Source organism: Lissotriton helveticus, chromosome 7 (genome assembly GCF_964261635.1).
Source record: "Lissotriton helveticus chromosome 7, aLisHel1.1, whole genome shotgun sequence".
Taxonomy (NCBI): Eukaryota; Metazoa; Chordata; class Amphibia; order Caudata; family Salamandridae; genus Lissotriton; species Lissotriton helveticus.
The window spans coordinates 1,525,709,444-1,525,735,498 of record NC_136068.1 but is presented as its reverse complement, the minus strand read 5'-3'; positions in this window follow the sequence as shown (position 1 = coordinate 1,525,735,498).

Sequence of the window (26,055 nt, the reverse complement as noted above, 5' to 3'; positions counted from 1 at the left end):
GGACAATAGACCTCTGTTTCAGGGTGTTGAATTTCAGGAGTACTTAGGAGTGTTAGGTACTCAGCACCAGAAGATCACACCTCAATGGTCACAAGCAAACGGCACTGTGGAAAGGTTCATGAGAACACTGAATAAAGAGCTACAGACTGCAGTGGATCAACAGGAGGATCTGCAGCGAAGTCTTCATCGAATTATCGCATACTCCTCATTGCACAACCCAAAGTACCCCCATCTATTTACTGTTTCAGGGACCAGTCAAAGACAGCATCCCAGTGGTATCAGGGTGGAGCCTGGCCTCAGTGGACATGGAATGGACTCAGGCCAGGTGCAACAAAACCAATGAGGGGGCTAGCCGAGCCAGAAGAGCTTTGCCTCCAAGACTGGAGGAAGGTGACATTGTGCTGATCAAAGATCTTCGTCCGGGGTGGAAGTTTCATACCCCATTTAAGAGCGGGACATGGGTGGTCAAGAGGGTATGTGGGGCAGTGATCCCTACCCAGCGCGGCCATGAGACTGTCACCTGCAATATCTCCTGGTTCAGTTGGATTGAGGGTCAGCGATCAGGACAGACAGGGAGAGCTCCTCCCAGTCATGACCCTCTTACAGGCTTTGAGGACACTTGGGGTAGTAACCTTGGACAGGTCAGAGATGAGTAATGCATAACGAGGGTATGGTATCTCCGTGGCCCTCTCAGGGCCAGTCCCAGAAAGGGCTGAAACATCCATGGGTCCATCCACAGGAAGAGGTCGATCTGTGGGATTGCAGTCCAACCCCCCACCACGCCGGAGGCTGAGAGACTTTGTGTGTGAGTGATAAAGCTAGTCAAATGATCGGAGGTTGGATGAGATGTACTGAACCTCTGGGGCTCCGTAGCTTGACATACTTCACCACATACTGTCATGGCCAGGCGTGGCCACGAAGATAAATAAAGGGGGACCTGCCCGCTTGGGGTCAGTCCCGAATAGCACCTGAGTGTGTGGTGTATGACTCTGAGTGAGCTAGTAGGCTCCAAGCACGTGGAAAAGAGCACGTTAAGCCCGCATGCGCCCCCAGCATGTGGCCCATTCCTTGCCCCCACACAGCCTCCTGTTTTCTACTTAGGAGCTAGAACAATGACAAAGCATAAAAATTTTACAAAATAAACTAGACTCTTGGGGCTCTGTTTACTTTTCGTTTCTGATGCAGGCTTCGTGGCTCCTCTGAACAAGGGTTGCAAGGACAGTGCCAGGAGTAATAAAGGGCACGTTAGTGGTACCAGATGCTAGTTGTAATTGGCATCCATGAACTGGATTAACCAAGTACTTCCTTAGTATGCCTAACTCTCGAAAAATAAGCAGACAAGGCTTAGTTTTGAAGGTGTTCGAAAGTTTTCATGTTAAATACCGTTACTGTAGAACAAAATTATGATGCACAATTAATGCAATACTGCGCCAGACCTATATCGTATTAAAAATAATAAATTGTCTTTCACCATATCAGAAATCTAGTACAGTTAAAATATGGCACTGCAGTGAAAATCGCAGCAACGTTTTTTGAAATTTCCAGGTCTGAGATACCTGCTCAAATGCCATCATAGTGCTTAGACAGTTTCACTGTGAGTGCTGTATTTAGCATCAGGTGTCATTACTCTATCCAGTAATTGCAATCAATGATGCGTCCTTGAAGATGTGCCCAGACTTGGGTCCCATGCTCTACATGACAGTGGTATCAAGCTATCCTGGCTGAAGAGGGGTGAAACCCTGAAACCGGTCCTAGGATGCTTGTTTCCAGTCCAGGGAGGACCTGCTTGGCAGTTCGGGCTGGACTGTTCCCATGAGGCACAGGGTCAAGACTGATTTGCATATGGCTGGGTCCAAATTGGAATGACATGGTGAGCAAAAAAAACAATGGATTTAGGCCCAAATCTCTGTACTAGGGTGAATGTATGACATTGTTCTGCATTCTGTCCATCAACTGTTGCTTTTGCCTTTGTCACCCCTAGTGGAACGGGTATACCCAGACGTGGGTCCCATGCTCTCCATGCCACTGGAATCAAGCTATCCTGGCTGAAGAGGGGTAAAACTGATGTGGGATGGACTTGAAGGTTTTAGGGTATAACTGGGGTGCCTTTAGGGGTGTGGTTTAGACTTGCGGGGAGTAAGAGAAGACGGGTGAATGTGTCGTTGTCTGTCGGTTTGCATAGAGGCCTAGCTGTTCCTGTCCCTGTCCTGCTCCTAGGTTCTGAAATCTGAAATCTTTGTTCCCTGATTTTATTTTAGGAGACGCCCACTATCACCTTTGGCCAGGGGCAGGGCAGGACTGGCCGTAGCAGGCACCGAGCAATCCCCTGGTGGGCTGCACGGGTGGGGGTCGGTTTAATTGCAGGGCTGTTTTTGCAGCATGGCTGCAAAATCGGCAGTGTAACAAAATCAGCCAAAAACCGGCCCTGGCAAAGAGCTCGGTAGCAGCCCCAACCCCCGGGGGAGGGGGGCCGGTCGAGCACTTTGCCAGGGCCGGTTTTGGTTCCTAGTCTGGCCCTGGCCAGGGGGGATGTTTTTCCACAGACCTTTAGGTTTGTATTATTATGACTCGTTCTTGCATACTTGCACATGTATTTTGTCTCTGAAACTTTTGTCTCTTCACCTATCCACTCCGTCATAGGTACATTTGACACATATTATTTAGATGAAACTATTGTCTCCTCATCTATCTCCTCTGTTAGATGTATTTTGTTTCACATTTAATTTTGCTGAAACTGATATCTCTTAATCTATCCACTCCTTCACATGCAGTGTCATATTTGTGAGATAAGTTTGTCTCTATTTGAAGTTGCAGATGTTTTCTCTCCCTTTGTGAATTTCATTGTTTGCATTTGTGACTGTATGCAATGAGCATTTTTGGAAAAGGGGGGTGGTGATGGACAGAGCTTCTGAATGATGCAGAATACTCTTACCAAGTCAAGAGATCATGGTTTTAATCCATCACTGTTTTTTTAGCTCACTGCACCATCCCAGCTCAGAAATCGGCTATATGCAAATTAGTCTGTTCCTGTCCCAGTGCATGATGGGAACAGGGCAAACCAAACTACCAAGCCAATTCTTATACTGGGAAGGAAACAAGCTTCCGGGGACCGGTTTCTGGCATCACAGCCTTCTTCGGCCCGGCTTGCTTGAATCCTGATGGTGCAATGAGCAAGGGACTCACGTCTGAGTATACCCTCCCACACATAGTGTGGATAAAACCGATTTTGGAAAAGGGGGGTGGTGATGGACAGAGCTTCTGAATGATGCAGAATACTCTTACCAAGTCAAGAGATCATGGTTTTAATCCATCACCGTTTTTTAGCTCACTGCACCATCCCAGCTCAGAAATCGCTATATGCAAATTAGTCTGTTCCTGTCCCAGTGCATGATGGGAACAGGGCAAACTAAACTACCAAGCCAATTCTTATACTGGGAAGGAAACAAGCTTCCGGGGACCGGTTTCTGGCATCACAGCCTTCTTCGGCCCGGCTTGCTTGAATCCTGATGGTGCAATGAGCAAGGGACTCACGTCTGAGTATACCCTCCCACACATAGTGTGGATAAAACCGATTTTGGAAAAGGGGGGTGGTGATGGACAGTGCTTCTGAATGATGCAGAATACTCTTACCAAGTCAAGAGATCATGGTTTTAATCCATCACTGTTTTTTAGCTCACTGCACCATCCCAGCTCAGAAATCGGCTATATGCAAATTAGTCTGTTCCTGTCCCAGTGCATGATGGGAACAGGGCAAACCAAACTACCAAGCCAATTCTTATACTGGGAAGGAAACAAGCTTCCGGGGACCGGTTTCTGGCATCACAGCCTTCTTCGGCCCGGCTTGCTTGAATCCTGATGGTGCAATGAGCAAGGGACTCACGTCTGAGTATACCCTCCCACACATAGTGTGGATAAAACCGATTTTGGAAAAGGGGGGTGGTGATGGACAGAGCTTCTGAATGATGCAGAATACTCTTACCAAGTCAAGAGATCATGGTTTTAATCCATCACCGTTTTTTAGCTCACTGCACCATCCCAGCTCAGAAATCGGCTATATGCAAATTAGTCTGTTCCTGTCCCAGTGCATGATGGGAACAGGGCAAACCAAACTACCAAGCCAATTCTTATACTGGGAAGGAAACAAGCTTCCGGGGACCGGTTTCTGGCATCACAGCCTTCTTCGGCCCGGCTTGCTTGAATCCTGATGGTGCAATGAGCAAGGGGCATTTTTATCATTCAATTTGAGATAAAGCTTTATTAACTTTACCGAGAGTCTGTGATTATTTCGCTGATTGAGTAGATAGATAGTATTATCATTACCATCAACTATTAAACTAATTGGTTGATTGACCAAGTAGAAGGAAAGTTGATGCATAAGTTAGATATGTATTTTTGTGATGGTACACATGGATTTTAGAAGGAAAAAGAATTGAACATATATAAATTGACCCCCAGCGCATCAGGGATTTGGGTTAATGAGTACGGGCCGTTGTTCTGTGATATTATCGAATATTGATCCATGATCAGGTACTGGCCTTGCGCTGGATCAGGGGCACCATTGAAAAGCCCCAGTAGTGAGTGTGAACAAATCCCCACAATTTCAGGTTGGCAAGGTGGTGCTGAAGATGACGACTTAATTGGCACCTTGTGAGGGCACCAATTTTGTCCAGATCTTTAAGGCCCTATATTTAGTTCCTAGTACACTGCATGCTGATTTTTCCTATGGACGGAGCACACCCTGATATAGTTGTCTACACTGCGGACAAAGTCTGAACCTAGTTTATGGGAACACTTACAGTGAAACTTTAAAATGAAAATCAAAGGACACCTAAGTAAGAGAACAATAAGGCCAAAGGTTCAAGGATCAAAGCAACCAGGTATAGCCAATTCAATGTGCCCTGAAAGTCTGGGACAAAAGGTAGAAAGACCAAACTCCTAAGGTGAACAAATGATCTCACAAAACCAAAGGGGATCCCAAGATATCTTTCAGGTTATGCTCTTTGACACCACTCTGTCAAAGGGCTTATGCTCCTACTGGCAGTTGAACAGGGGCAGGGCCCGTTGGAAGTACAGGCTCACCAGCAGACTGTAGCAGTGCAGTCCTTCAATGCCTCAGGCATGTTGTCATAACTCTACTGATGCTGGTTCTTACCTCTGGTCCACGTCAGCTGAGCTGCAGATCCTCGTGGCTACCTGGCAGACTGAGCCAAGCTCAGAATCACGAAGCGCCAAGATGCTCCTTTCCACTCCTGGCAATATAGCTCCTTTCTTTCCAAACAGAGCTTTCAACTCTTGATCTAATGTTCTGCTCAACCTCGATGGGAACTGCAAATCAAAGATCAGGCCATAGTATGTTAGCCTTCGGTTAGCTGGTGCTACAGAACGTCAGCTCACAGTCACAGCAAATAACAAGAACTAACTCTAGAGTCCTAGTGCTTGTCGAGAACGAGAGCACTGGTTGGAAGACATGGCCCATGAAATAATGTACCACCTTCAAAATGCTTAACAGGCATGTGGATTGGGGCTTACTCTATTTGAAAAACGAATTAAGGATGAAAGGAGGCAATTAAAATACTAGCAAAAAATCTGCTTTTCTCATAGAAATTCCAAAAGCAAAAAAAAAATCTTAACACTAATCTAAACCTTCCCCCTCCTCAGATTCAAGAATTTCGAATTGTATACCCATGATCTCAGACTCATTCCAGATAGCCATCAAAAACACCTAAAACCTTTCTTTTCACATCCTATCTGAACAAGTATCTAAACTTATGTTCAATTGTACATCCTTATCTTTTGTCTGAGTTTACTGTTATTATTATTGTTCCTATATATTTAGCTCAGATATCAGGCAATGCAATTTCAAATTTACTAGACGCATTTTGTTTCCTGTGTGCATATATTTGTGCTATAAACACATGTGTATTAATAAATGCTAAATAATAATAAGTGGATTCTTGTTGAAAAAATGTTGTTTGAGTTTGAATTGTGATTGTATTTTCTTCTTTTAGGGCTTTCTTCTTTCCTTATGTTTTTATACCCCTCGGTCGCCTTCATCCTCATCTTCCTAAAATAAATTTGGTAACTTTGTGACAGCTTTTCTACTTGCACAATGTTTTGTAATCAAGTGTTTTTACCATGTACGCTGTGCTACTCACACCCAGGTCTTATTGGGGAGGATATCCCAGGTTATGAAAGTGCCCTCTTTAAAATTACCCTGAACCACAATCTTACAGTTTCAGGTTTGCTCATATATCGACCGCCAGGGCCATCTAAAGCCTTCAGGGAAGAGTTGGTAAATAAGGTCACCATATTGGCCAGTAAATTGGCAAATTTTTAGATTCTGGGAGATCTCAATTTACATATGGAAGCCAACTAAAAGAAGGAGATTGCTAGTTTTATAGTGGATCTGGAGGCATGCCAGCTGCAGCAATGCATTACCAGTAGCACGCATTTAGCAGGGCACCCGCTGGATCCTGTATTCTCAAATTTGCCCTTCATAAATGGTCTACCTCCTCTTCCCAGGGCTTGGTCGGCCCATTTCCATGTCACCATATCCCTGCGGTGACAAATAGATACACTTCGGATCTTCCCTCAGCCTGTATTAAAGCAACTTTGGCACAAACTAGATGCCGACTACTTTTCGGACCTATTACAAATTCAAAAAACCCATATACCCTCCGATATAGATGCAGCAAATGTCCTTTTTCAGGGCTGGCTCTCACATGCCCTTGATAGCTGCATTCTTGCCAAACTGAATCATAGGAGAAGAGCTCAGTGAAACCCTTATTTTAACCTTTTCAGTGCGACCGCGTTTCCCCCTCCGGTGCTGGGCCCTAATAGAAACGGGCGTGGTCATGACGGAACGGTTCCGTCATGAGCACAGCTCAACCGTAGCTCATGACGGAACCGTTCCGTCATGAGCATGGAAGGGGTTAATGAGTCTCTGACTCTGGCGGAAAAAAACTGCAAGCAACTTAAGCGGGTTTGGAGACGCCAAAATTACCTAGAGGCCAAAAACCAGTATCTTTTACCAATCTGTAGTGAGCTGATTAATCTATCCCTGATCTCAGCGTCTGTTCCACTCGCATGGAAGCATGCCAAAATAACACAGCTATCAAAAAAGCTTCTTTGGAGCCATCCAAGCCGAAAAACTATTGTCCCATATCTCAGCTCCCTTTTTTGGCCAAAGTCACTGAATCCCTATGTCCATCCTCACAGAGTTTGTAGAGTCCAATGAGATATTGGACTCCTCCCAAAAGGGCTTCAGATCATGCCACAGTACTGAATCCACTCTCTTGGCAGTGATGGAGCAACTTCAAAGCACTTTGGATGAAGGTAACTCCGCTGCTCTAATTCTCCTGGACCTCAGTGCCGCCTTCGATACGGTATCTCATGAGATCTTACAGCGCCACCAGCAGGAGATAGGTATCGGGGTGCGGCCTTGGCCTGGTTCAGAACCTTTTTAGATGGTAGAACATTCCAGGTCACTGTACCACCTCACTGTTCGTAGGATTACGCCATCCACCACAGAGATCAATTTTGAGCCCTACGCTCTTTAATATATATCTGCAACCCATGGCAGTAGTAGCAAAAAATAAACCCAATTGGTGATCTCCTTTTCTAAAAATTGCAAAAATAACCTCTTGAAGTTTCAGGAAGACATGCTGGCTATTGCAGACTGGATGACAGCAAACTGTCTGCAGTTAAATGACAGTAAATCCAAAATTCTTCTGGTAGGGAGAGACAGCAAGCTGTGGTCAGAGCAGTGGTGGCCAAATGCGTTGAGGCCAGCACCTATGTCTAAGGAGGCAGTGAAAAATTTGGGGGCATAGGTGGACAGTGGGCTGTCTTTCAAAGCCCAATCTAAAGCGTCGCAGTTTGTTTTAGGCTTCTGTGCGGACTCACGCTTCTCTTAAGGTTTTTTGACGCGCAAACATGCCAGACCATTATCCAAGCTATGATTCCTTCAAGGTTGGATTATTGCTATTCCCTCTACCTAGGTGCAAATAAATATGAGATCCAGCGCCTACAAAGGGTACAAAATGCGGCAGCACACACTCTGGTTGCTCTCCCAAAATGTTGCTCAGTGTCAAAGCTTCTACCTAAGCTACACTGGCTTCCTGTTGATAAAAGAATCCAGTTTAAGACATTGTGCTTTGCTCACAATATTCTGACCATATGCGCACCACTCTCCTGGCCATAAAACCATAATGGAAACGAAAAATAAATAACAAGAAATACATGTGGTTCAACAAATGGAAATTAAGTCATGTTGCCTATTATATTCCAATTTAGGTCTAGGAGAGAGCGACAAATGCTAGATTTTTACGTTTTTGACATAAGACAAATTTACGAACAATGAAACTACAATTAGAGACTTTTACACGGTCATGGGTTATATCGAAAATCTGACATGGATATGGCCATCTTCTACACATACGGGACAGACCTGAACTACTGGAAATCTAGGACTAAAGCGCAAATTTGTTTGCTGTAATCTAAAATGTGCTACTTGTGATAATACTGAATCTTTTTTTTTTTTTAATAAATGTTTATTGAAAAGTTTTCAAGTAAAACAGAGTACATGCCATACATTAGAAACATATGAACGAAAATAGGTGGATATTATCGGGCATAACAGTATGCGATGAAGTACAGTAAAATCAAGGGGATAATACTGAATCTTAACCAGGAAAAATATGTTTTAGATATGGCGAAAGCAAGCGTATAGTTGTGTTACACTGATGTAATAATACATTCACAATTGTCTTTACATATGAAAGGTTTTTTATTGATCCTCTATGACACCCTCTGTTATGGTCCTGATGCATACTAACTACGATTTATAAACAGAAATTACATTTTTGCAGCTTTTCACTGTAAGCACTTACCACCGCCCAAAACTGTGCTCCTTGGAGAATCCTAGTCCAGTGGTTCTTAACCTTTTGACTTCTGTGACCCCACTTACTGATTATTGGAATTCAGGGACCCCCATTGAATCATTATTGGCATCCAGGGACCACCACTGATTAATTATTAGAATCGGGGGACCCTGGTGTAAGTAACTATTGATAATTTGAACTGCAAAACAAAATACAAAAATACGGAAACAGTCATTTATCAAACAAATGCATATATTTTGAACTATTTTGTTGAATTCACAAAAAAATATATTAGAAAACAATCTGAATTCTAATTTTAATATGAAGGTTGAAGCTTTTATAAATGTAATTTAGGTCACCCATCATCCACATCATATTCTGATTGATGCACTCACACTGTCCCATGACTCAATCTGAGGATACCAACTTGATTTGTAGCCTCCAATTTCAAACTCCTTCTTTTTTACATAATCTTTAAAATGTAATTGTTTATATTTTTCTTATTTATTTATATACATCTTAAGCATCAATTATTATTATTTCATTTCCTAAGCAGTCACGGACCCCTTGAATAGGCGTCGCAGACTCCTAGGGGTCCTCGTACCGCAGGCTGAGAACCACTGTCCCACTCAATTGCACAAGCTTCTACCCTATCTGTGCATGCAAACATTAAAAAATACCAAGAATATGAAATGTTCAGAGCAAGCATAGAAAATGTTAGTATTGCAAAGGTTGTCGGCAAATTGACTTAATTCGGCACAGGGTAATTTAACGTGTTCTAATGGCAGAGCATCCTCGTTGAAAGCGCCCTTTTTTGCCAGTTGAGTTCAGGGAATAAATGGCAAAGGGCTTCCGGATCATGAAGTTCCTAAATAGAGGGTGGGAAAGAGAAATTCATGCTGAGCAGTCTTAATAGGGTGGCCAGAAAGGCCGGACATTAGCTCTTTTCTGACATAATAGAGGCCGTCTATTTGATTTAAGTTAAGCAGCCATAAAAAATCAAGTCATAGAAATTAACATTAATATTGCCAATTCTTAAAGGACACTCGACAAACTGATATGCCTTTCGGTGCTTAAGTAATCGAGGTCATTAATACCTAACTTAAAGGCGCACATTTTGCCTGCCTTGGCACAGCAAAAGGCTTTATGGCCCTGCAGGATACACACAGATCTCTGGAAAAGATGCTAAATGTAAAAATAATTCGAGATGCAGGTGCCTATTACCAAGACTTGAGGTATCACCAGCCCCAAGGTGGGTGGGGTTTCCACTGTGCTGGAAGTCCCACCCATTACAAAAAGGACAGCAGTAATAGGTTGTTTTTCCACAAGGCCATGGCTTCTAGGGTGATATTACGATGTGGTAATGTGTTTAATCCCAAATTCTGTAACAAACCCTCAAATTCCTGGGATATGAACTGCGGATCATTGTTTACACTACCTCATCAGGAACCCCTTCTCTCCCAAAAAAGTCTTTCATCACTCTTTTGATTGATAGTGAAGTATTATTATTTACAAACATCACTTCAGGCCATCATGAATAATAATCTAACAAAACAATTCAATGCTTTTCCATACCATTATTCACCCTCACAGGTCTTATGATATCCACAGCTAATTTGGACCAAGCTTTTTCGGGAACAGGAACAGCATTGATAGAACTTGGCACAGTGACCTGAGTTTTGTCACTAGCAACACAATACCTACACAACCGTACATACCGTTAAACCTCCGTGTCCATGCTCGGTCACCGATAAGTATCTCTCACATGTCTTTTCATGGCTTGCATACCTATATGGCCCTCATATGCCAATTCAATTACTATCATTTTCAAAGTCTTAGGTACTACCAAAACTTCTGTCTTATAAAGAACCACATTCAACACAGGAAGTTTGGGGCCCACATTTCTATAAGCATTCAACCCAGCATCTGACAATTTGTTTTTGGGCCAACCCTTCTCCACATACATCGCCACATTTTTTTAAACAGCATCCGTCTCCAGAGCTTCACACCACTCCTTTTCAGAAATGGCATTCATGGTTACATAAGGTAATTCATTAATAACAACCGTACATCCTCAGTGTCCTCATTCTCCCTCTTATCCATCTTTTTTACTGGCAACCAAGATAAATAATCTGCCATAATGTTCTTTACCCCTGGAATATACTCCATTGTGTAGTGATAACCTTGGAGTTTATGCTGCCATTTTTCAATCCTAGTGGGAGATCGTGTTGCTCCTCTTGTGGTGAACATGTCGATTAATTGTTTATGGTCAACACACACCACGAACTCCGAGCCCACAAATACCATCGGAAATGATCAACACCCCACCAACACTCTAATGCTTTGCGTTCCACCAACGAATACAAAGCTTCTGCACCTCTCAGCCTGTGATGTGCAAATGCCACTACTTCTTCTCTTCCATTCCTTTTCTGAAGTAACACAGAACCCAACCCATAAAGGCAAGCATAATAATGCTGATATACGTGGTGTCATAAAGGCTTAAGAGGAATGGGATTGGAGACACACAACTTCATTTCCTCAAACTCCTTGCAGTTTGAATCACTCTACACAAACTTCTCTCCTTTTCTCAGCAACAAGCTCAAATTGTATATGTTCTTTCAGCACATCTAGGAATAAATCTAGAATAATATTCCAACAGTGCCATAAAAGAACGCAACTGATCCTTTTCTTCTGTCACACAAACATCTGCAATGGCCTTCACCAAATCTTTATTTGGTTCTATACCACACTCCAATAACTTGTGCCACATGTAATTTACACTTTCCACAGCAAATTTACACTTGTCAGCCCTCAATGTCCTTCAGTTATCCTCCAACAAGGACAACACTCCGGTCAGCCTTTTCTCATGACTAGACTTACCACCTGCATACCCCAATAAATCATCCTGAAAACAGATGATGCCCTCTACTCCCTTGAACAAGGATTCCATGAGATGTTGAAAAAAAGCCGAAGCTATATCAAAGGGCATTCTCTTGAAATGGAATGTCCCATCCGAGTGACAAATGAGGTTAAATGCTGTGACCTGTGATTCAATACTATCTGATGATATGTGGATGCCATATTTAAAGTTGTAAAGTACTTAGCCCCTTTTATCAATAAGAGCATTTCTGTAATGAGTAGAAGATGCCTCTCTCCCCAAAGCCTGCTATTTAAATCTCTCAAATCAGCACACATGCATAATGATCCATTAGGCTTGCACACCAGAACTACCATTGAGATGTCTTCAGTGATGTCACTGACCATGTCATGAGTGATGTAATATGTGACGTCATCAGCAGTGCATTGCGGGCATGCGAGTTATAGTTAGCTCAACTAACTATAACTGGCGAATTTCTCTGGTTTTATATGAGTCAAATGTCCAACTAACTATAACGTTCCTGAAACCTATGTTTTTTTCAGTGAATTTCTAAGGTTTTTTAAATGCTAATTCCTAACTATAACGTCTGTAAAACCTATGTTTTTTTCAGTGAATTGCAAAGCTTTTTTAAATGTTAATTTCATATTTTAATATTTATAAAAACTATATTTTTTCTAATTGTTTTTTAATATTTTGCAACTCTATTATCCTTTTTGTAACTTTAAAAATTATGTCATGTTTTATATCTTCCCCAAAAATATGCATATCAAACTTTTTTTTGTTGAGAAAACTACAGTCCCGTACTGGTAGTCTACCAACCTCGATCAGCACGCAAATCCTATCCACCACATTTAAATGATGCATATTTCGTTTCCGACGGGTTTGTGACACCGCGTCCCACGTAACAACATGTACTTATGAGGTTGCACCAGCTGCTACTGTGGGATGCCACCGGTACGCACTACCAAGCGGTGCGTTACGTCATGTACATATGGGGTGGCACCCGCTGCGCGTTCCAAATTTGACAAATGCACGCTACCACGCCCTGTGTTACATCATAGACGTACGATATCGTGCTGCATATGCCATTCCCTCATTTTTTTATCTTAAAACTATATCTAAATAACTTTAAAGAGTATATGAGAGCAAGGGATAATTAAAAATATTTTAAACAGTTATATATTTCTAACTGTAATACACTTATATTATAGTAAAAATATTTTCTCACAATCACATCAGGTGCGATTTCATTGCGCGCTGGCTGCGTGATTGCCATGTGACCCTAAAAAAATCATTTAATAAGTTCATAGCATTTCCCATTGTAACAGTTCTAAAACGCCACCCATTTTAGTCAATATATGTACTGCATTTCATGAGACACTCCTCTTCTGCTTAGAGAGCTTTGTTCTAAACTTTTTGCAATATACACATATCTTACACTACAAGCAACATGCAACCATCATTTTCATCAATATTCATGTTCTGTAAAGTAGCCTTCCAGCTGTGATAGCCATACACCTAAAAGTTACATTACCGACATTTTCTTCAATACCATAGGTAACATGGTTGCATACGCTGTCCACAGCACAACGTAATATAGTACGGCCTAGAGACAGTATCATGCATAGATAATGAACACACAGACACAGATACATAGTGGAAGTGGATACGGGCACGAGGCGTTCGACTCATTCTTATTACCTGGGTGACATATTCACTGACGTCTGTGCTGGATACGTGTAGGCTGAGTGTAAACCAGCCTTCAGGGAATGGTTGCTGCTTGCATCAACTACAACAGTAATCATTGGATCACACACAGAGAATCAATATTAAAAGAATCGATTATTTGTGCTGCAGTAGGGTAGGGACAGTAGATGTGAAATAATACCGAAATAATTCTATTGTAAAAGTGCCACAACTTGTGTTATACTGACACACAATCAATAGATCTGAAATAATACACAAAAAGATTATATCAAAAACGCTTCATCAGTTTTAGTGCACTCACATAGCCACATCAAAAGCATTCAGCATGTGCACAGCCAGTAATAATGCGTGCTGTAGACAGGCCGTACTAGGAGCATTATCTGTTGCCATCAACACTGCATCATCTGCAAAAGTGACTCAATCTGAATTGTGAACACTGCTGTCTGCAGTGTTGGCCACAGAGAGCGGTCAGCAACCACCCACAGCTACATAAGGTGACTTTAGCAGCCCAGTTTGTCGTAAGCGAAGCAACAAAAAAGGCTACGCGCGTGCGTAGCCTCCAATGATACGTATGCATGGTGCAGACAGTACGCACTAGAGCAATGTCTTTTCCTACAGGACTACCTCATCTACAATAGCGACTCAATCTCAATTATGAACACTGTTGTCTGCAGTGTAAGCCAGAGTGAATGGTCAGCAAAGGCCCACAGCCATGTGGCATTGACTTGAGCTCTACAGTTTGCAATACGCGAAGCAAAAAAACGTATGCAGAGCCTGCAATGATGCATATGAGTGGTTCAGACAGAGTGCACTGGAACAATGTCTTTTCCTACAGGACAGCATCATCTACAATACCAACTCAATGTCAAATGTGAACACTGAAGTCTGCAGTATAGGCCTGAGAGAGAGTTCAGCAAGGACCCACAGCCCCGTGGCATTGACTTGAGCTCTACAGTTTGCAATACGCAAAGCAAAAAAAAATGTGTGCAGAGCCTGCAATGATGCATATGAGTGGTGCAGACAGTACACACTGGAGCAATGTCTTTTCCTACAGGACTACCTCATCAACAATAGCAACTCGATCTCAATTATGAACACTGCTATCTGCAGTGTACGCCAGAGAGAGCAGTCAGCAAGGGCCCACAGCCACATGGCATTGACTTGAGCTCTACAGGTTGCAATACGCGAAGCAAAAAAAACGTGTGCAGAGCCTGCAATGATGCATATGAGTGGTGCAGGCAGTACGAACTGGAGCAATGTCTTTTCCTACAGGACTACCTCATCTACAATAACGACTCGATCTCAATTGTGAACACTACTGTCTCCAGTGTAGGGCAGAGAGAGCAGTCAGCAAAGGCCCACAGCCACATGGCATTGAATTGAGCTCTACAGTTTGCAATTCGCAAAGCAAAAGAAAGTGTGCAAAGCCTGCAATGATGCGTATGAGTGGTGCAGACAGAGCGCACTGGAACAATGCTTTTTCCTACAGGGCTGCATCATCTACAATACCGACTCAATGTCAAATGTGAATACTGAAGTCTGCAGTACAGGCCAGAGAGAGCGTTCAGCAAGGGTCCACAGCCACGTGGCATTGACTTGAGCTCTACAGTTTGCAATACGCGAAGCAAAGAAAACATGTGCAGAGCCTGCAATGATGCGTATAAGTGGTGCAGACAGAGCACACTACAGCAATCTCTTCTCTTACAGGACTGAATCATCTACAATCTTAATTTGAATTGTTACATAAAACTCTACAATAAATAAATCAAAACAATTCGAATTGGGATTTCATCTGTCCAGAGTCTACACTATTCACTGATCCTTTCGACTGGCAAGATGACATTGGTCATTTTACTAAACCTATAACTCATCTAAAAAAACGTCTTCAAGCAAGTATACTATAGCCTTATAGCCCGCCGTAGCAGGCTATACCGGTTATTAAAGGCCCTCTCCAGCATTAAAGGCCCAAGCCGAAGGCGAGGGCCTTTAACAAGGGAGAGGGACTTTAATAGCCACTATAGCCCATCTACAAAGGCTATAAGACTATTTGAACATTCTGCCACTAGAGGGTAGAATGTTCTAACAAATAAAGCAAAGCCTTAAGAGAGCGCAAGGGGATTAAAATCCCTGCAGGCTCTCTGAAGCAGACCTCGGCCCAGGAGCTTCCGCCGGCACGTGGTGGGCCCTCTTTCACATACAGCGGTATCGGAAGGTGAACTGTGGTGCTTTCTAGATACCAGCACGCTGAAAACATCATTCACGCAGCCACCTTAGCTCAAGGCGTCAGCCTCATGGCGGTGTAAGCTGCGCAGACCTGGCAGGCGCGTTAGCCAATCCGGAAGAGAACCACACCCAGAGAAATATGCCTCTTCTTCAAACCCCTATGCTAGCCTTGCGTACGATGAGCCAGGCCACTACCCAAAACATTTAGAGGGGGGGCACGTACGCGCTACCATTCAGTAATCTTCCCTACTGACTGTACTATCATGGATGCGTCCACTGTCCAATTCACTCAATAGACCATCATTGTAGGTTGACATATACATGTCTGTGCTCTGCATACTCAACTCTGTCCGGCACTTCCCCTCAAGACTTTGCATTATATACTTTTATAATCGATAATTACTTACCACCTTTGCACATTCTTTGCTCCCATCTCTCCCCGCATTCTGCATTGTGAGGCAGAGGTGCCATGCCATGTTTAATTTGTGTAAATGGCTAGCGAGGTTTCCCCAGTATGTAGTGTCGTTATGTCTGCTAGGTGCCCATGTTGTTTGTCATTTTTTTACTTATACTGAACTAGTTACCTTTCAAATTATAACTCCAGTCACATGGTCAGACCACCACTTGCTTGCTTTCCAACATAAAACAACACTAAGCGACTCACCTAAAACTACCTTACATACATCCACCTATCGGCCGTGGAGCAAACTCAATTTTGAACACTTGGAAACACAACTAACATCCAGTATAAATCTGGAAACCATAAATTCTGTTCAGAGTCTATATGAGTGGCTACAGGAAGCTTTTGACATCCTGATACCACTCAAAACCACACAACAGAACAAAAGAAAACAAAAGCGCCTTGGTGAAACATAGAAATAAAAGACATAAAACAACAAATTATAAAGCTGCAACGTACCTGGCTCAAAACAAACACCAACCAAGACAAACTTCACCTACAAAAAATTAACAGATTATATAGGTCGGCTATCAAAAAAGCTAAGAAAAGCTACTATTCAGACAGAATTCAAAACGCTAAATGTGCAAATAAAGAATTCTATAAAATACTCAATGAATTTCGAAAACCAAATTGCCTTGAAGGAACTCATCCTGTTACTCAAGATTTCACAGACAAACTGGCAAATCATTACACGGACAAAGCAGACACGTTGGACTTGTACTCACAACAGAAACAAAGCACCAGCACTAACCCTTGTACAAAACAACTATCCAAGAATGCTCTAATCAAGCCTCTCCGTTCCTTCCAACACATCTCACACGATGAATTTATGGACCTGGTCAAAGCAAGCAGGCCTGCCGGCAGCCCTTCTGACCCCTGTCAGCCACAAACTTTCAAGACAATTCTTTTAACAACCTCCGCTGCCATTCCAGTAAGAGGAATCATCAATGATTCCTTAACTACTGGAATATGTCCAGAAGAACTCAAAAAGTCATACATATGCCCTTTACTGAAGAAAACAAACTTGGACCCGCTGAACCCTGACATCTACAGACCCATTACAAATGGACCTTTCCTGGGCAAACTGATAGAAAGAGCAGCGTACGCCCAGATGTCACAATTCATTGAAGAGAATGACATACTTTCAGATTTCCAAACAGGATTCCGTCCGGGAAGAGGCACTGAATCTGCCCTCCTTGCCATCTGGGATGATCTAAAGAATACAGTTGATCGCAATGGGGTTGCTGCGCTACTCCTCTTGGACCTCACAGCTGCCTTTGACACGGTTGACCATGACACTCTGAAACAAAGACTTTATGAAGCCGGCATAGGGGGAACTGCTCTAGACTGGATCGCGTCCTACCTTCGAAACAGAACTAATGTCATCCACACCCCACCTTTCTCGTCCAAACCGTACTCCACAAAAGCAGGGGTCCCTCAAGGTTCTATCATCTCGCCCATGAAGTCTACATGAAGTCTTTAACAGTACTGATCAATAAACTTCACCTCACGTGCTACAACTATGCAGATGACACGCAAATACTCCTTCAACTGGAATGCCTCAAAGACATTGGAAAATCACCAATTTTCAGCTGTCTCAGAGCCGTGGATCAGTGGATGACTTGGAGCCATCTCAAATTGAATGCTTCAAAAACTGAAATAATCACGTGTGGCGATTGGAAAAATTACAAAGCACTTACCGCATGGCCTGATGAACTGGGATCACTGCCTAAAGTATCGAAGGAAGTAAGAAACCTCGGAATGACCATGGACTCCAAGCTGTCGGTGAATGTCCAAGTGGATAAACTAGCAAGATCAAGCTTTGCTACTATAGAAACGCTGCGACGAATTTTCCCTCATTTGGGATTTCCACACAAGGTCTAAGCTACCATCTCCCTTGTTCTATCCAAACTCGATTACGCCAATAGCCTCTACCACGGATCACCTTTAACGACCATGAAAAGACTACAACGGATTCAGAACTCGGCTGCCAGACTACTCTTGCATATCAAACCATGAGACCACATCTCCCCTGCCTTGAAAGCCCTGCATTGGTTACCGGTTGCCAGAAGATCCACGTTCAAGCTGCTTTGTATTACCCACAAAGCAACTCATGGAATAGGACCACTCTTCATCAGGAATAAAATCACCAAACACATTCAACAAAGGAACCTCCACTCTAAAGGAGCATCTCGCCTCAAAATCCCACCATACAAGAAAAAAACCATGGGTGGCACATCCTTCTCTGTTCAAGCAGCCAAACTATGGAACTCTTTACCCCCCAACATAAGATCCACCGACAACCACCTTATCTTCAGAAAACTAATCAAGATCTGGCTCTTCCCCACATAAGCACCATACGGAAACAGAAATTTACAGCATATCCCTCTGTATATAAGCATTTGTTTTCACTATAGATATGTAACTATCTTTGTGTATTATTTTATAAAACATGTAAAATAATTATGTTGTTAAAAAAAAAAATAATAATAATAATAATTATTATATTCATCAATAAATACAAATAATATTTGGTCTACATGTACATACTTCCATTGTGCATCTATGTACCTTCCATGTACTTGGATCTGTGTGTCTGTTACTTTTCTCCTGAAAAAGCATATCCAATGCACTACCCTATTTCTCATTGTGTGCCTCTATCAATATATTTAATCTAACTATACTTACTTCCTTTATGTATCTATATACTTTCATTGTACTTATGGATCTATATATTTATCACTTTCTTCTAATTTAGCATTTCCAATGCACTAGCCTATTTCTCAGCCTATACTTCGCTCTATATATCTTCTAGCCCAACCTTCTGACTCATCTCAAATTTCTTTCTACTACTCCTTCTAATGCACTAATCTATCTCTCATCCTATAAATCTATCAATATATCCTCTACACCCACTCTCTCATTTATCCCAAACCCCATACCACTACTATGATCACCAAAATAACCCTTTCTAGACTCTCTCCTGCTCTACCCCTCCTTGCATCATCTGACACCTCTTTTTAATACACCGATCCCCTAAAACAAACCTTTCTAAACTCTCCCCTCTGACTCCTTCCCTCCAAAACTCCTTTTTACTCATCCAAAAGCCTCTTCCTACTGCTAAAACCTAAAAAAAATCCTTCACTCTTTTATCCCTCCACTATCCTTTTTCAATCAAAATTAACAGACTAACATGTTCACTTCTCATATTCCATATTCAACTATACTAATATACTGCCCAAATAACTGAATATCATATCTACTACTCAAATTACTTCATATTTATACTATACTAATTTTCAACACTAATCCATTATGGGTTCCGAAGTGGCGTGCTACTCGCCAGAAAAGTGCTTCAACACCCATCAGGGGCAAGTGCTATATGAATGCAAATCTTTCTTCCTCTTTTATCCATCCGCTATCCTTCTCACTCCAAGTAACAGACTAATATCCACCACTGAAATTACCTCATATTTCACCATATTAATTCACCACTAATCCTTTATAGGCTTCCTGAATAGCATGTGTCAACAAGCGAGCGATAAATAAATACAAACCATTGTCCTCCTCTATCCTTCTGCTATCATTCCAAATCCAAATAACTGACTAACCTATCCACCACTTAAAATGTACTTGCATGTTTCACTATACTAATTCAACACTAATCCTCTATGGGTACCGGAGTAGCGTGCTACCCACTGAAAAAGCGTTTCGACGCCTCGTCAGAGGTAGTAAGCGCTATATAAATGCAATTACAATTACAATACAATACAATATAACATTTCTCCCATTTACATATCGCTGTCTTAAAGAGCATACAGAAGTTTTTCTCACAGGTGAAAAGTGCAACCACAATGACAGTCATTCATTACTATCCAAGCATGTCTAACTACATGGCGCTTCTAAGCTTACAGCCCCCAACCGTGCGTCCTTACTTAAAAGGAACGCCAACTCCTACAATCAGACTAACATTCACACCGCTTTCTAACGGCAGTTATCTGCTTCTCAATAACATACACTCCTACAGAATGTGAGCTGACACACCGCATGTCCTTACTGTTTCAAACACAGTAACTTCCTGTGGCAATGTCTATTCCCACCCACACACTAACTCTCAAACTTTAACTTGGCCTTAAATTCTTAGTTTAAAAACAGATTCCAAGAAACAAACCAAACTAAAAGCGCTTTTGTTCAGTTACAAAAAAGCACTACCAAGGTACCTAAAAAGTTTGATGATTACATTTTGCAATTTCTTTTCTTATTTCTTTCTTTTTTTAAAGCATACATGTGGTAATCATATCCTACCATTATTTTCCTTATAGAATGTAGAGTTATTCAAGTGTAATAGCTATTGCTTATGTTACATGCAACTGTAAGATGTACTATGCAATTCACTGAGCTTAAGTTTGAATACAGCAGAAGTGGTTAAACTTTGCATCAGCTGGATGCCCTAGCTCTTGCACCAGTGGGTCCAATTGTGGCACTTAAATAAAGACACTTTCTATATAATTTTCAAACTCCATCCCTTTATTACACATAGCCACTTTCTTAGACACACCTCATTTCACCATTTTTCTTTTGTGGCATTGCAACATTCTGCATTATATTTGTCACGATTATTTCTTTATTCCTGCTTCCTAATACACATCATTTGAGTCTGCAGACCGGTAGGGGTGAGTAGTTCGCTTACCACTCCCCTGTATAGTATAAACGCACACTAACACCACTTACACAGGTGTGCTTCAGCGGCCAGTATCCTACAGCACCCACAGCACATCACTTTACAGCAATAAACTCACGACTTACACTCACAGTTTCATCCCGAGACATCAGACTGGTACCAGTAAGTAGTTTGCTTCACCCTCCCGCTATACTCTAAACGCATACTAACACCACCTGCACACATATGCTACTACAGCCAGTATGCTAAACCGCCCAGAGCACATCAGTTTACAGCACTCAGCTCACAGTTTAGGTGCATGGTTTCATCCCCGAGTTTAGCAGTACCTCACCTGCAAGCGCTGGGATGCCTCCGGGTAGCCATGCGCTATAAAAGTGCTGTTTTCATTTCATTTCATTTCATTTCACCTCTGCACCATCTCACTCTAGACAAAACAGCACTTTCATACCGGTAAGGGGAAATACTTCAGTTCTGCCAGTATGCTACAGACCATTCAGCTCACAGATTAGGCATAAGCTTTCATCCCCAGGTGTACCGGCACCTCACCTCACCACCATCTCACAGTGGGCAAAACAGCACTTTGACACCGGTAGGGGTAAATACTTCGCTTCGGCCAGTATGCTACAGCGCCCAGAGCACATCAGTTTATAGCACTCAGCTCACGATTTACATGCACGCTGTCATCCCGGAGTGTACCGGCACCTCACTTCAGCACCATCTCACAGTGGGCAAAACATCACTTTCACACCGGTAGGGGTAAATACTTCGTTTCGCACTCCGTCTACAGCACACCCTAACCCTAACCACCCTACAGACCTCACAGCACTCTTTCCCACTTTGTTCAGCACTTTTTCCCCGTACTCGCTTCAATGGAATCACAAAATGGCGGTCGATATCTGTAAATTTCGATATTTCTCAAAAACTACTGAAGAGATTTACACCAAATAAACAAAAGCATGCTTTCTAGACCAAGACCCTTCTCCCTGCCAAATTTGGGGTAATTCCGTTCCATTGGACCTGTAGCCTTGTCTAAAGTTTCCTAAGGAAATGAACATGGAGAAAACACGTTTGGGACCCCTTTTTTTCTCGGCCCCCCCTTGACAAATCACCCCTAAACTTTCAACAGAGGATCTGATATCAACGAAGAATTCGTTTTGAAAATTTTGTGAAGAATTGTCAATCGGCACCAAAGTTATTGGGAATAGAATTTTGCGATTTTCCTATGGTAACCAGGTCCTAACTATAACTACCTATATATATATATTTTGACGGATACAGTGTTAGGTAGCATGTTGCCAAATAAACCACTGGTAACATTTCGGAGAGCACAGAGCATGGGGACAGTGTTGGATCAAAGTAGTCCAGAATTGAAGCAAAAGGCGGTCTGGCTTCAACCAGCCTCGGGGTTCCGTAAGTGCTCTAGTTGTAGAGCTTGCCAATTTGGCATCAACAAAACTCACTACAGTACCCCATTTAAATCAGTGGATACGCCTGTTATTGGCAACCACACATGTAAGACTGATCATGCTGTGTACGTCCTGACGTGCACCTGCGGCCTTAATTACATAGGAAGTACCAAGCAGCAGGTGCACGTCAGGATCTTACAGCATATCAGGGCCATTCTGCACTGTGACCAATCCTAACCAGTGGCTCGTCATTTTCAAAGCACACATAATAAAGATGTTAATTGTCTATCTTATTATGTGGTAGCCTCAGTCCCCCCTCTTAGACGTGGTGGTAATCGAGAGCTTAAACTGAGGCAACTAGAATCTCGTTTTATTCTTGAATATGGCAGCAAGTGGCCCAATGGGCTCAATAATACTGAAGATTTAGGCAACTTTCTCTAAAACTTTACCTCTTGCTCGAAAAAATCTTATTTCCTCAGGTAGTCAGGTTCCCTGTTACCTAGAGATGATTGCTTTTCTTATTGAACTGTGTGTCTTGGTTTTCTCTAACTGTATCTGTTTTCTAAACATCCTGTATTCCGTGGCTAATCAAGTTCCTTGTTAGCCACGGTAACATTAGTTGCCAACTCTTCACCTTCATTTAGTTATTTATATTTATCACTATTGAGGATTTTAGCACTTTTTATACATGGGTGTTTTTATCACTTTTTTTAACATGATAATATTTTTATACCTGTACAAAATGTTTTAAATGATGCTTTTTTATAATCACAAAATTGTGAGTATTCCTAATTGTCGAATTAAGCATTCATTCATTTTTTACACAGGTTACTTTATCATGTATTTGCAATATTTTAAATTGTTATTCCCTTTAGCACGCGTGATTGCACTTTATGCACAGTTAGACACTGATCTAGTCCAGCACTGTTATTTGCACTTTATTTTTAGCCTGCCCTGATAACACTTGAATTTCTTACTATAGACTCAGAACTTTGTCAATTCATGGATTTATCCTGTTATTTTTCTACAAATCTGCATTGAGAAACACTTTACAAAAATATTTTTATCAATGAAATTATAATTGCTATGTTTAATTAATTAACTGCCATTTGTATAACTGTGTTTTAACTTATTTAGCGTATTTGCACGAAGAATAGCTATGAAACACTCAAGATGTTGTTTATGTCTATGGTCACGTGACTGTTTGAAGGGCGGAGCTTATGCTATTCACTTAAGCATTATAAAAACAAAAAAAGTTGCACTAGTTCCTTGCATGTGAACAAGGGCTCTTGAAGCCCGAAACGCGTATTGCCCTCCTGTTTTACCAGCTGCAATAAAGTAAAGAACCTGTGAATCCAGTGGTCCGTCTCCTACTTTGCCTGCCTCGCCAGTCCTGGGTGGATCAGGAAGTGGCGTTTGTGGAGTTTCGATATATATATATATATATATATATATATATATATATATATATATATATATATATATATATATATATATATAACAGCAATCTTCACTCCCTCCACCACTGTGGCGAAATGAAGAGACAGACCCCACGGCTTCAGGCAAGGTAAGATTTTAATTTTACCTCTCACGGGCGACGCGTTTCGAGTAACCACGTGCTCAACGCGTTTCGGCGACAAGCACGAAACGCGTTGTGTGGAATAAACCTGGAAGCATTATTGTTGGTCTTTGCCTGTTCTTCCTGAGAGCGCATTGAACATTGTTTACTCTGTGGAATATTGGAATTTACCGGCTTGCTCCGCCGGAGCATGCGCCAACCTTCTCGGGTCCTAGTACCTCGGAGCTACCTGGAACCTCACACTACACTCTGTATACTAGAGACCAATAGACCTATAGTAACAAGCATTAACCGTATGATAAACTATCACAAATGCAGTTGTGGGTACATCTAAAAGTAATGCACTCTAAATACAATTTTTAAAAGCATGCTCAAATATATGCGTAGATGTGTATATATTGCATCTCATGTTTCAGAACATCCAATGCAACACAGTAAATATAACAAACGTGTAACTTCAATTAAAACTGCAATCTTCACCAAAAATAAATATGTGTCAATACAGCGACTAGTTGAAGATGAAGAAAAAAAACACAATACGGTGTGTGTGTGTCACCAGAATTGGTAATCACCTGCTACAAAGAAATCTATGTTGCAATGAATTGCAAAATGCACATAAAATTAATGGAGGAAACAAGCTATGTCTGTCACCGATCCAATACGTGAACTATGGTGTGTGTATCACGTAAATGGCAACATGCCAAAAACTCCTCCGAAACCTCCTCCTGTACATCTGCCAGGCACAAGATAAAGCTAGTAGCATAGATGTACATGGACTGGACAGGGAAACAGGCTCACACCAACTGCCTTCCCTCATTGAAAAATGCACATTCTCTTTCCCTCCCACAATCCCCACATTCTGATTCCCGGTTGCAATCAAGATCCCAACAGTTCCCTCAAGAGGTAAAGTCTGGTGGTGGGAGCTGACACCCATCTCCACTACTCAACGAGCAACAAGGGATCAGATATGCCTAGGGGTTCGATGTATCCCTTGCCCTGTCTTATATGAGCTTCAACTTCCAAGCTGGCACAAGAAGGAAACACCTAGGAATAGAACAACCTTTCTTACAATCACCACGGTGGTGTAGGCCTGGTCACCAATCGATCGCAAGGAAGGTGGACACCACTCCTCATCATTCTGCTCAATGAAAGAGTGATCAAATTGATCACTCAGCACTTCCCACCCATGCAGAGAGAGGTCCTTTTCTGTACTCCCTTGCTGCCTTGTCTTTCAGTATTTGTTATGATATGAAGGCAATTGTTCCTGTCCAAGAAGATAGGTTTAAAGCAGGAACTACATGAGTAGTGGCATCAGTGTCCTACTAGAAAATCTGGAAATTTATTTGTAGGCTGAAATCTTTGCTAGAACCGAATAGCTGGAGAAAGGTCAGTAGTCATGTGATGTGATTGATTCTGTCTTGGGCACAGCAGGCTTTCCATAGAACAGACTTCTTTGGAAATGTCCTAGTTTCCCTATAGACCTGTCAACTTCAGTTTACAAACTGCAGTATATCTTTGCAGTTGGCAGTGTGCTTTACAAATACACAGTGCATGGGAGCATTTAGCACAAACAAGGCTTGAAGCTATTTAAACAGGTTTTTAGTTGGATTTGTGGAGGCTCTTAAGTTTTGACTAAAATACACTGATTTCACCAGAATAATATGCCTCTTATACTGTTTTACATGTTGGTTATACAAGAGAAGAGCATTCTCATCATAAGATAGATGCCATTTCTGCTTAAACAAGCAAATCAAAACCTTGCTTCACTGAAAAAGGAACACAAAGGTGTATGTTGTAGTAACTCATGAGATTCATGGAATAAACTGATTTATAACATTCACCAGTGCCTTGTTAAAAAAAACAGAGAATCTTAAACAGATTAGAATTTTAAAGACTGGTTCAAAGCTCCTTCTAGGGCTAAACTTATAGCCCAAGAAGGTTCTGAGTAAGAAATGTGATTCAACTATCTAATTGTGGATGAGCATTCAGTTAAGGAAAAATCCTTCATCGATCTTATCAAAGAATGGAACTTGATTAGCTTGTGGTTAGTCCAAGGCAAGGATAAAATATCCTCAATCAAAATCAGCAAACCATGCATTCTAATATGGTCCATAATCGACCCTGAACATGGATGGACATAATAATCTGGTGCATGCCAAGGGAATTCATGGAAACACATCATTTCTGCTTTTAAAATCTGTTTATTATCAACATGAGTGTTTGAAATCGCATAATATAA